This window comes from Protopterus annectens, chromosome 17.part0 (assembly GCF_019279795.1).
Source record: "Protopterus annectens isolate FY-2018-M chromosome 17.part0, PAN1.0, whole genome shotgun sequence".
Lineage (NCBI taxonomy): Eukaryota > Metazoa > Chordata > Ceratodontiformes > Protopteridae > Protopterus > Protopterus annectens.
The window spans coordinates 187079073-187092011 of NC_056751.1; the positions used below are offsets into that span (position 1 = coordinate 187079073).

Here is a 12939-nt window from a genome sequence, read left to right on the forward strand (position 1 = left end):
AAAGCTGTCAAAACAATTAGTGTTTTTCATTTTTAGTGTAACTAGTAGAACATGGAGCAGATGAAGCTCCCATGCACTACAAGGAATTACAATCAGGTTTCTGATCGTAAACTTTATTATGTGTTCTCAACATGGATGCCAAGATTCACGTCTCGAGCTTTGCTCTTGAGGTGAATTTCTTGGCATCCTTGTCTTGAACACATAATATGCCAGTTATAATCAGCAACCCAACCACAATCATCTATGTTGTGATCGCCTGTTTGTTTAGCTCATGGATAAAAAGGGCCCTGGAGACCAGCACAAAATAAAGTTTAAGAAAGAAAGAAATATATATATGGTATAGCAGAGTACATGACAGTTTGGAATCAAAGAGACAAATAGGTTTCAGAACTAACATATCTTAAGTTAAAGAAGCTGAAATACTAACTAATCACATCAAACAAATCAAGAAAAGTGGTAAAATAAAATTTACAATATGACAAAATCTAAATGCCATGGCAAATCTATACGTTAGTCCAGATAAACTTTTTCACATTCAGATCTTTAACTCATATATTTCTGGTAGCAGTGTGTATTAACTCATGAACAAAAGAAAAGGACAGCCTAGTACAGGTTACCTTCCTGACCAAAGTGAACATGTACAAAGCAATATATTCTAGTTTCTTTCTTTCCATTATTAACTAGTGCCTTTTATCTGAATTAGCAGACAGTCTTTCCCATTTAGCACTGGCATGGAAGACTGAAACCAAGGAATACAGGCAACATTTGGGTGCCTCCAGAAAGGAGTAGATGGGCAAAATCTCCTGGACTCCAGAGCTGCCATCCAGAGGAAGGACCATAGGATCCTTGGTTATGCTGAAGAAGCTCATCTCTGGGAGTGCAGCTGTTCTGGAAGCCACTGTGTCCCCCGTGGCCCTTCCTAGAAATTCTGAAGCCATTTTGCTGGGGGCACAGGGACCATAATTAGTATTGTAGAAATGGGCATTATGGAGCCCAACATTAGTGGAAGTACTCTCTTCCAGCTTCACTAGTCAACTCAACAAGCAAAAACTCTCCACCCTCCACTTATTCCTTTTTGTACATACTGCAGATATTTATCCACTTGTGTATTACTCACCTCTACTAGCGCACAATCTGCTCATAATTTATATATACATATAGGGAATGATGGATGTTTAGAAAGACGGCCCGGGGATCTGAAGCTCTAGTTTCGATGCTTTCTTAAATGTTGGGTAGCTTGGGAGGGGAGCATGGGAGCATCCACTTCAAGGAAGCAACACCTTGGGCATTAGACAGAAGCTGAAGAAACAAGTACCCCATCCTCAGAGACCACCAAAGCCCTGTACACAGCTACAGGAGATGCTCTAAGTTTCTCCAACTCCTTTCTATTTTTCTATTCTTAAGAACAGATGGCTTGAAAGATGTACAGATAATGTACCTCTATTCAAAATGAGCCTCTAGAAGACATTTCAAGCAACTAGTGTGCAAACCCTATGAGGGGATTTTTATAAAACATCTACTAAAAGATTGCAACTGCTGCTTATTTTCCATGGTACACAGTAAACTAATAGCTAATGACAACAAGAAAAAAAGCTGACAGTAATGTGGTACATGGAAACAGCACCTGCAGATGGTAACAAAGGTGGGGAGGCCAGTCTGAATAAAAATACTAAACTGACAGGAAAATGTATTAAAAGATACAAAGGAACAAGCTGACCTGTTCTGCAGACAAGCCCTGGACAGGAACAAAAAGAAATAGTGCCAAAGTTCACCTGAAACCTCTCTAATGTGAGGACAGTAGCCTGCAGCCATTTTGCAAGTGACTGACTTCAACCTGTAAAAGAAGATACCTAGATAGGAGTCCTTAGGTGCTGGGGACTACTGGCAGAAACTAAGGTAGTCTAGGAATGTTTTGCAAGCCGGATCAACTAACTTTTGCCAGTTTTAGCCCTGGAGGATGCAGATAAGAAAATCCCAACAGAAGAGATACTACTCCTCTGAAAGGGTAGAAGGCCTTAATATACACTTGCCAGTGTGAATAACATAGATTATGTAAACCACACTGTTCCGAATTAGCTGTTACTGATGGAAGGAAAAGGGAAGAGAAGTTGTAAGATCCTTCAAGACTTGACAAAACCATAGGTGGCCTTCTTCCAGTAACTGTACACTGCACCCAATGATTCTACTTAACACAACACTGAACAACAATTCCACTGGGATGCAATACCCACTATTATGTAATTTTTCTCTTTTGAACACTATACTACTATATTGGTACTAAGTGTTCGTGCAGAAATCTGACTTAACCTTAGTGAAGGGATAATCAATTGACAGTCATTTAAGATGTGCTCTTTTTTGTCACTAAAATCATACCTCTCTCTACCTCTCAGTGCAAGAAATTTGAACAAAGCCAGAAAAAATGGGGGACAAAGGCCCAAAAATAGGAACAGAATTTAAATAGTGCTCCTATAAACTTAGAAAGTTTCTAGAATAACAGGCTATGCATTATTATGCATTTTCTGAAGGATATAAAGTCTAAAACTCAAATGTCAGTCATTACTTGGTTTTATTTAGCGACTTCAATGATTTGCCAGAAAATCACAACTTTTATGAGGAAGATACCAAAAATATGAGTCAAAAACCTGGAAATTCTGTGAAAATCTGTACAGTTTAGAGGCATTCACTAAATAAATTAATGAAAATGTGTGCGTGCAAGTCCCCCTGCCTGTTGCAATGGTGGCCTTGCTGGTTTCATTAAAAGGATACTACCTAATGAGCTATTTGCACTCAGTGCATTGTGGCTGGTCCAGGAAATGCCAGGCAATTATTGACATTCATCTGTTACAGAACAGTGTGAGAGAGTATGTTACATACGCTGAATGACTGGGACTTTCTACATCTGCTTTTAATGAGCATTATAGCAAGCCAGGAATTAATGATGACTGCACTTCATTAACAAGGGCCCTGTTAACAAAATGGCACGTTGTAACAGTAATAAGTAAAATGTACGTATTTGTTTACTGTTTTTTTTTTAACCAGGGAGTGAACTACTACTTCATTGACCCTTATCAACCACAACATGGGCCAAGGGAATATGCAACATATATGGACTGCTTAGAGTACCAGATTCACAACTTTTACAGTAGGTAAGAGGAAGATGTCCTCAAAAAAAAAAAAAAAAAAACAGGAAAACGTGGGAAGAACATGCAAAGTTCATAATGACGTTAAGCAAATGATGGGGCTAAACTCTGGACCATGGATCTGTGACTCTGGTTTTAAAATTTAGCCCTAGTTCATTTAGTGAGATAAATTCTAGTTGCCTTCCTGCCTACATATCAGTGAGGGTGTGGGCCTGTACAGGATCATCTTCTATCAAAACAAAATCCAGAGCCCTGCATTCATGTATTAACAAATTCATACACACAGCACCCAAATGATATAGGCTACCCCTCATACTTCGTAACCTATTGGCACAAGAAATCTGGACAAAGCCTACATGAATGGGGGAACAAAGGCCAAAAATAGGGACAGATTATAAATACTCTCTTATAAACTCAGAAGGTTTATAGAATAATAGGATTAATATTAGCCTGCATTTTCTGAAGGATATGAAGCCTGAAACTGAAATGTATGTCATTGTTTAATGACTTCAATCCTCAGAGATTTGCCAGAAAACCACCCATTTTATGAGGAACAGATTAAAAATATGAGGTAAAAATCTGGACAGCTGAGAGGTATGCTGCCCCTTCTGTAAAATGGCATCCGCTTCAGGATGGTAAAAATGACTTAACTACATGCAAACATTGTGAGGGCCTGCTTAATTTGAACATTAGCTCCACGAAGCTTAGCAGACATGCCCAAACATTGTTTAACACACACACACACACACACACACACACACACACACACACACACACACACACACACACACACACAAACACACACTGCTTTATCTGCATTGCCTTTGCTGCCTCCTGTGAAGTTTCCTCACTGGATTCGTACAACCAGGAGCGGCCTTAGGTCAACTGGTGCCCTAGGCAAAAGGGCTCCATGGTGCCCCCCACCACACCATCTGGTGCCCCCATCCTGCTCTACCTACATCAAATAAATACTGGAAAAACACCCCTGATACAGTGGCACCCTAGGCTGGCTATGCATACAACAGCAGCATACCTACCATACTACCTTACAGAAAGCACTAGAACTAGCAGCTGTACACACAGAGCCAGTGAACAAGCAGTAATAGACAGTCTGATACTGAAGAGGCATGCTATCCACAAAGCCCAGAAATACGATGCTGCTGCTTTCTAAATGATTTCCCAGGAATAGTGCTTACAGTGTCACGTATGATCTCTACCCAAACGTCTTAGAAACCAGTGATCAGATGGTTTGCCTACAGCAGGCAATGGCATACTCAGAAACACAATGGGTTAAAAAGACTAAAAAACAGTCCAGTTCAGGAAAAAAGTAAACATGGTTTCATTAAATACAATCTCTACACAGAAGCCTTAAGAACAGAAACATGTGGGCTTGGGGGGGCAATGATGAAATAAACGTATTTTATTAATCACCCCCAATGTGGACAAAAAGACAAGCAGACACATGAATACAAATTCCAGGTGCAAGTATAAAATAAAACTTCACAAGTATAAAATAAAACTTTACACGTGCAAAGAACATGTGCTTGACCATTTGATGTCATCCAGTTTGTCTATAATGAATGCAGTTTTTAACTTGGGCCTTTTGTTTTTGATTCCACTGCAAAACAGCTTTTCATTTTATTCTGTTGACTGTGTTAATCAATCCAGCTGAACCAAATTTACATTCTACAGAAGAGATCTGGGTAGAGAAATGTTGCCTATTACAGTGAATGACTTATCTTTTTCAGACAATGGTTTAGAAGTTGTAAGTTCAGACTAATGCAAAGCAGATAACAAATGTGGTTTCAGCCCTAAGTAGCACACTTGTTAGTGAGGAAATTAACAGCTTAACAATTTTTTTTACTGGGATGGCTCACTACACCTGCAGGAGTCTATCAACTAGTAACATCATTGTCTGGACGAAGCACAGTTTTGAGGATAACATTAAGAAAAACAGTGCAAATCTCTATTAATCTTAAGACAAGTGAAACTTCAGTGGTCGAAAATTAACCCCTCTACCTAACTGCCATCACAACCTCATTCCTAAACAAACGCCTTTAGTTAGTAGACATCTAAACCACTAGCCACCAGAAGACACTCCACTGTTCATTAGCTTCCCCCCTGCTTTGCAGCACAAAACCCACAAGTCTTTTTTTCCTTATTCTAGTCTCCCATCCTACTAGATGGTGCACTTCTCACCTACTCTCATATCTCAGTACTGTACATATCATAAATACGCTACATGCAATACTAAAATGTTTTACTTATAACTTCTGTTAAAGAGCCAGTAGACCACATTTGAATTTGATTGTATTGCACAACTGCAACTCTTAACTGTTGAACATGCTTACAATTCCTTACCAGTTTTGCTTTTGCCTTAACTGTACCTGTGTTCTTGGTACCCACGCTTGATCTAGACATGGTTCACTGAGACTCTCACCCTGGTAAACAAATTAAAATAAAATAAACCATCGTAGCTAGGTAAATAAAATGTCTGATGTAAACACTTGCAGCTCTGTACCATCCTTACTGTTATCTCAGTCAACACACCAGTTTTACTTCATGTTCTATTTCTTCAGCAGTGAAATGGCATTTTGAAAAACTACAATGTAAATCTAAGACTGGTCAAATTCAGAATGGAATTTAAATTCAGTCAGCCAACTTACCACATTACTTTGAGTTTAATTTTGGCTTATTCACTAAAGGAATGGTTACCACTTCTAAAATGTACTAAGAGAATACTTGTCATTTCTAAAACGCTTCAAAAAGCAATGCTCAAAACAGGCAAAATAGCTACACATGGAAAACCTAAGAAAAGGAATACCTAGCCTGCCCATAAATAAAGTCAAGACAGCTGTGATTTTACATAATGTAGGAAAGGACATCGCACACTACCGAAGGGCAAATCAAGCTGTCATATAAATCCACTCTGGTAATGTCACTTTTCACTTTCCAATAAGTGGGCAATTATTTAGTTTATTGTGTAAATAATTTTGTTACAAACAACATTATTTCATTTGTTACAGAGCACCTAAACTTCTTACTACCAACTTCCTGCAGATCCCTTAGCATTCCAACGCTGTCTTCCTCCTATCATATCCCGGAATATTCTTCCAGCCTTCTCAGTCTACCATAAACTCCATCAAATATTTATAGTCACTTACAGAATTAAAGTGAGTTTTATCTTTGTAATGTAAAACAGATATATTTCCAATCTCTACAATTTTTATAATGAATTTCTTTTTAAAGGTAGTTTAAAAGTTTGATAAGGGTGCTAACAGACCTATTTGATTACCTCCTCTGGTCACATCTAAGGATGACCATTGGCTAAATACAAATTTACTAAACTTTATAAGATAAAGACTTAAAACAAAAAACTTCATGATCAGATATCTACAGGTAAACCCAGCAGTGTACCTCAGCTTCTAGCAGTTTCCATTTGCTTTCAGACATCAACTGTCAAAGAAATGTTGTCTTTAAATGTTTGTTTATGATGTGTCACTACTAGAGATACCACTTACTGAAAACAAAAGGCAGAATTGTGTTCTGCATAAATTAATTCACCTGCAAAACAGAAAGTAACTTACTTTTCCTGAACCAGTCTGATGCAGACCTGCATTGCCACTTTTGACTAAACATCATCTGCTTTAGTGTGGACAGTTCCATTTCAGCCTCTGATAGATACAGTCTTCTTGGAGACGTGTAGCGCTGTAACCACGTTTTCTTCCATCCCTAAATGTGACACAGCTCTCAGTACACTGATACTCCCTTCCCATGTCATAAAGTATAATTAAAATAACACAAAAGTGGTGCAGACAGCTCTTTTCCAAACACACTGCTGCAGCAGTGAGCACTGCTCACTGAGAATGGTGTATTTCACGTCACCAGTGAGCAGAAAGGCTGAGAGCGCAGGAAGATCTGAGTCATGTAAACAGAGACCAGTAAATTAATTTAATGGAGCAGGGCACCCTGTGTCTGTCCCTGTTACACAGAGGGAGATCAAGTATCCATCAGCTAATGGCTACAGCCACATCCTGACAGCTGTCCTGTAAGTGGCACAGACACACCGGCTGCAAAGTCTAAACCAAAAGGTGCTGGGACTCAGAACTCTGCTGCAGCCTTTCACTCAGAATGTGTAAACTTCAAATACGGCAAAAACAGTGGCTAGAGTAGCAAGCAAACAACTGCCTTCCAGATTTACAGCTTGACTCAGTCTCTATTATTTAACCGACAGAGATCGTAAAAGCCATCCCCTTCCCAGTTCCACAGAAAGGATGTAATTCTATACAAGACTCTACAGGGTAACAACTGCACTGCGTTTAATTTCAGACAGCATCCTCATGGTACATATCACACAACATCAAAGCCCATCATTTCTGACATATGTACAGTATCTGCCATTCACCTTCAGACAATTTTTCCAGGTAATCTGTTTAAAAGGGGCATTAAAGAGTATGTTTCTAGCTCAGATATGTAAAGCGTGCCATCTTAGGTACTGCAGTCACTGGAAAACAGATTTTTATTGTGCACTCAGTCTGCCAAGGAAAAGTCCCTCATGATTCCGGTTATGTCTGAAAACCAAAACCCTAGAACTTAATGTATACATACTGGCACATATCTTGCAACATTGTGAGTGAAACCATATTGATCAAATGAAATGCAATAGTACCCATATTTAAATTGCAAGAAACAGTAAACATCTGTAAGATGAGAAAAGAAAAAAAACATACATGGGTCTTGGCAGAAGCATGGTGCAACAAATACGGCCAGTATACTCTGCCACTGAGTCACCTAGGCACAAAATTCACTATCACACCTTTACTAACACTTGGTTACAGGCAGTCAGTCCCATCATCTCCCTAAATAAGAATCCAGTGCTGTGGAAATGTTATAATCTAGCAAAACGTGCACAATACAGACCAGAGATGCTAACACAGGAAATGCAGACAGCATTCACTGCAAGCTTAGTCATGTTAGTGTTTCAGTACAGCATCTACTGAATATGGCTGCAAAAGACGTAGCACTGGATCGATCAATTGATCGATCGATCCATCCATCCACAACCACTTTTTCCCCATTTTTGTACATGGGGTTGAGGTGTCACTTCAACAGTAGCACTGGGTGGCCTCTGGAAAGCCATTCATGCTCAGTGTGACTGCCTGCAAGTCATATGAGCTTTCACAACATTTCTTACTAATATCTGACTTCAAACCTCAAATAACACTCCAGCACGACCAAGCCATCTATTTTCAAGTACTTATTACTCCTTTAATAAACAGGATGGTCCCTCCTCCATTTTATCAAATGCAGGGGTCCTGGTTCTATATCTCGTCTAACGAGAGCTTCTCCTCTGTCTCTTGATCAAATATACAGCCATGCTAGATTCCCATGCTGCTTTTATGGCCTCATAAAAATACAACATCACAAACATTAACAACAGACAAAGACAGTCAGTGCTGGGCAACCACAATGCACCATATAACTCCATTCTTTCACAAGAATTGCTTAAACATATTCCACAAACACTCTTGAATTATATTATATTAAAACCTGTTGTGTTCTCCTGAATATGTTGCAGAATACATAGATTCGTGGGATTTACTCTTGGTAAAGAAGTAATTCCCTGCATTTTAGCCACCACTACAAAAATGATACAGAACTCTCATAATGGCAAGTTGTTTTCCTGGAATTACATTCCCTTCTCCCACCCAATCTCTTCCTTCTTCCTTCTCAGATTCAGAGGGACTCCCCAAAAATTGTGCTACTGACTTCGTTTTGGCTGTGACAACACTGGCTCCCTCTCTTAATGCACCTGACCAGGGGCAGTCATCCCAAGTTACCTCACCAGCTAGATCTCCTCACACAAGACAAGGGGTCTCTCATCCATTCCCACTTGTCCACTCTGCAAATGACATTGTGGGTGCTAGAAAAGAGGTGCCAGAAAGGGATCAAAAACCTGAGGGCATGCTCAGGGTTTTACAGGAGGCAAGAAAACTCTCAACCAGGAAATCCTATATATCCAAATGGAAGAAATTTTTGGTCTGGTCCCATGCTCGTAACCATGCCCGTTTTTCATTGGGGGTCCCTCTGGTCCTCTTATTTGTGTGAGTTGCTCCTGTCTGGCTTGGTCTATTTTTCTTTGAAGACCCATCTGACATGGTTGCTTTTCTGTCCTTGACTCCTCATTTGACTTGTCATTTTGAGATCAAACAATTTCTTAAAGGCCTATATATCAGGCCCCCAAGAAAACTTATTCCTCCTCCTTGGGTTCTTAATTTTGTTTTGGAAAAATTGACTCAGGCTCCTTTTGACAATGCAGAGTCTGCGTCTTTGCAACATTGTACCTGGAAGATGGTTTTGTTTGTGGCTCTTACTTCTGCTCGGAGGGTTTCTGAGCTCCAGGCCATTATGGCCATTCCTCCTTTTTTAGTTTTTCACAGGGACAGGGTGTCCCTTTGTACTAATCCTTCTTTGATGCCCAAGGTGGTGAATGAGTTGTCCTTAAATCAGTCGCTACAACTCCCTTCTTTTTTCCTATTTCCTCAGTCTGCTACTGAGAGGGTCTTGCATACCTTGGATTTGCACAGACAGCTCAGGTACTATTTGGATAAAACTAGGGCTATTCATAAGTCTGATTAGCTTTTTGTTTCCTTTCATCCCAGGTGTTTAGGTTTGGTTGTTTCCTCCTGGATATTTAAGGCCATTTGTTTTTGTTATTCTTTTCTTGGCAAGTCTGTCTGCTTCTGTTAGAGCTCATTCTGCTAGGGCTGTTGTCTCTACTGATGCCTTCTTCAAGAGGTTGGACACCAATTTCATCCTTGAAGGTGCTACTTGGTCTTCAGTGCATACCTTTACTAAGTATTATAAGTTGGATATGGTTTCTAGGACCAGAGTGGGTTCACCTGAAGCCATTTTACATGGGTTTGTTGATGACTCGTCTCAGCCTTCCACCTCCCATTCTGTTTTCTGAGCTCTTTTACTCTTCCTTCTTTCATGAATACTGCAACAGTGATATAGAAAGACATGGTACAGTTGTATAACACCTTACCATAACAGTAGACATCCTTCTCTTCATTGTTGCAGTATTCAGTCCCCTCCCTCCAACCCCCCCCCCTCTTCTTTACTTTACATTTTTTCTTCTTCTGGATATGCATGGACTCCTTTGTCCTACGATGATTTTTCTCTTCTGGGGCAATTCAATTCTGGATAGCCTGGTCTGTATGTATCTTTTATGCTTTAGGTTCTGTACAAGGAGCATAAATGTGACGTATGGCACAAACAAGATCCTTTTCAAGCTTTTCCACATTGACCGAGCGACAGGCTGCCCGAGATGGGACATTCCTTCTTTCAGGAATACTGCAACAGTGAAGAGAAGACATCTACTGTTCCAGTAAGATTTTATACAACTGTACTTTACTGCCTGAGGCAGGAGAAAACAGTGTGTCCTCAATGACCAAGACTGAAAAGGATGGGAGAACAGACTGGGCTATAAAATGGTACAGAGAAGAAATCATCCCAGCTTATTTTTAGTGAAATCCCTGCTTCTGTGACATGGAATATCTGTCAATAAAAAGCAGGTACAGCAGCTTGAGGCACAATGGTTCTATGTCATAAAAGATAATACTCACAGTCACGGTTCTGAAATTTATTTACATGAATACATTCCTTTTTCCATTTATAAATGCTTTTCAACTCCATAAAAAAAAAAAACAAAGCATTAAGTTCTTCAGCTCATGTTACTATTTAAAATGGACACTATAGTCAGTCAAAGAACAAGCCCATTGCATAAATTTTTTCTCCTAGTTTCCTAAAACGGCCATTGAATGTCATGCAGTTAATAACAATATTTATACCTTTGCATGGATACTTGCAGTCATATGTACAAAGGGTGTACTATACCTTCTGAACTTTTAACAGCAGTCAATCTGATTTTCATCCTGATAGTCTGAGCACTATGACAGATTACTAGTGTAAGGAAGAAACAGCATGCGTAGTAATGTGAGAAATGTGCACAGAGCAAATCTGTCATAGGAGGCTTTTGTAAAAACATTTGTCACTGATGGAACTAGTCCATTCACATTAATACAGCACTGTAAATGTATTCACACAAGAAATTCTAACAATGTAACATGAGTGCATGGGCATGACAGTGTAGCCTGCAACCTTAAGTCTATGAGCTCCTAGTAAGCTCCACCCTTCATTTCTAGGTTTGATTCTTCCGGTTTTCTTTTGTGTGGCAGAAATTATACAGGACAGTGTGGCCATTTGCTTAGAAGAAGGTGGCAATGCTGCACATTACTTAACTTGAAAAAGTGGGTTAACAGAGCCATTAAAGCGGGCAGATGCGGTGGTGCAGTGGTAATAATTGCCACCTCACAGCAAGAAGTTCTCTGGTACAATACACGGCTAGGGTGCCTTCTGTGTGGAGTCTGCATGTCCTCCCTGTGGTCGCATGGGTTTCCTAAATTGGCCCTAGATGTGAGTGCGTGCATGTGTGTTCCTTCTGTGGAAGGTTGGGTGTGGGGTTGGCAACTCGACACTGTCAGACTCCACTGCCAATCATGAGAGGACAGGTGATTTGCTGTGGCGAACCCTAACCGGGAAAAGCTGGAAGAAGAAGAACAGAGCCATTAAAAAAGTATGACTGCAGTAATGCCTTTACAACCAGATCTGAGCAATAGCTATACACAAAGTTAAGTCTTCTCTGCACGTGTATCAGTAAATATATGCCTAACTCGTTACTGCATAAGGAAGCGAACCTTACATGTCTGAATAGGGAAGTGGGGCAAAACAGATACCTAAAGAAAAACATTTGTTAAGTTCTTTGTGGTCTTTTTAATAAAACAAAAAAAGCCTGTAGATGATTGCAATGAAAGTAAACAGATGGCAACAGATGTTGTAACGGGTCTATATCACTTCGTCGAAACGGCAGACATATGGTGTTCGAACTTCTAACCTCGAAGTGCAAAACCATCGAAGGCTTAGAACAGCGATTTTTTTCCCAGGGAAAAAATCGCTGTTCCAAGAAACACACACACACAACACAAGCACACCAAAAAAACAGCAATCCACACACATATACACTTAAAATCCTACGTCTAACCCTACACTAAACTGTACATACACTACTATCTATCCACTAACTTTAACCCAAACCCTAACCCTAAGGTCCGTCACTATTGCACACTCACCTGACCCGCGCCCTAAACCTAACTCACCTATCCCACCCTAACCCTAAAGTGTCACTATCACACATCCACCTCACCCGCGCCCTAACCCTAACTCACCTAACCCATGCCCTAACCCTAATGTCCACACAATCACACACTTACCTGAATCCGACCCGTAACTTTCTATCACAGTGCTGAAAATCGCGAAGCCACAGAAATGGCCCACCAAATTCTTTCCCTGGGAAAGAATTAGGTGTTCAGCAGCTTCACGATAATCAGTTTAAGAACTTCACAGTTCGAACATATGGTGTTCGAACTGCTGAAGTTTTGACAAACTGATAGGAACCCATTGTAAATAGTGTAACTTGTGCCTGTCTGTCATACAACAGTAAAAACAAGTGTATGTGTGTGTGTTGGGGGGCTGTATTCATTCAGTATCCTGCCAGAAGAGGCAATTTTGTCAAGAGTAACCTATCCTGGGATACCACAAGGTTATTTTAACACTGCAGACTCCCAAATTCACAGGGGTACAATACCACATACTGACATAAGTGGCTGATCAACGTATGCATACCAAGCACCCTGGTTCATATATTTTTAATCATTTCATAAAGCGCACCTCAAAAGAA

The 12939-nt window shown here is 40.0% G+C and overlaps 1 protein-coding gene across 4 annotated transcripts in view; it reads right to left on the reverse strand.

Annotated features, from left to right (window-relative positions):
* The window catches only part of SEMA6A (semaphorin 6A), a 414822-nt gene that overhangs the window by 328410 nt on the left and 73473 nt on the right, over window positions 1-12939 (reverse strand). The gene's annotated exons all lie outside the window — the stretch shown is intronic.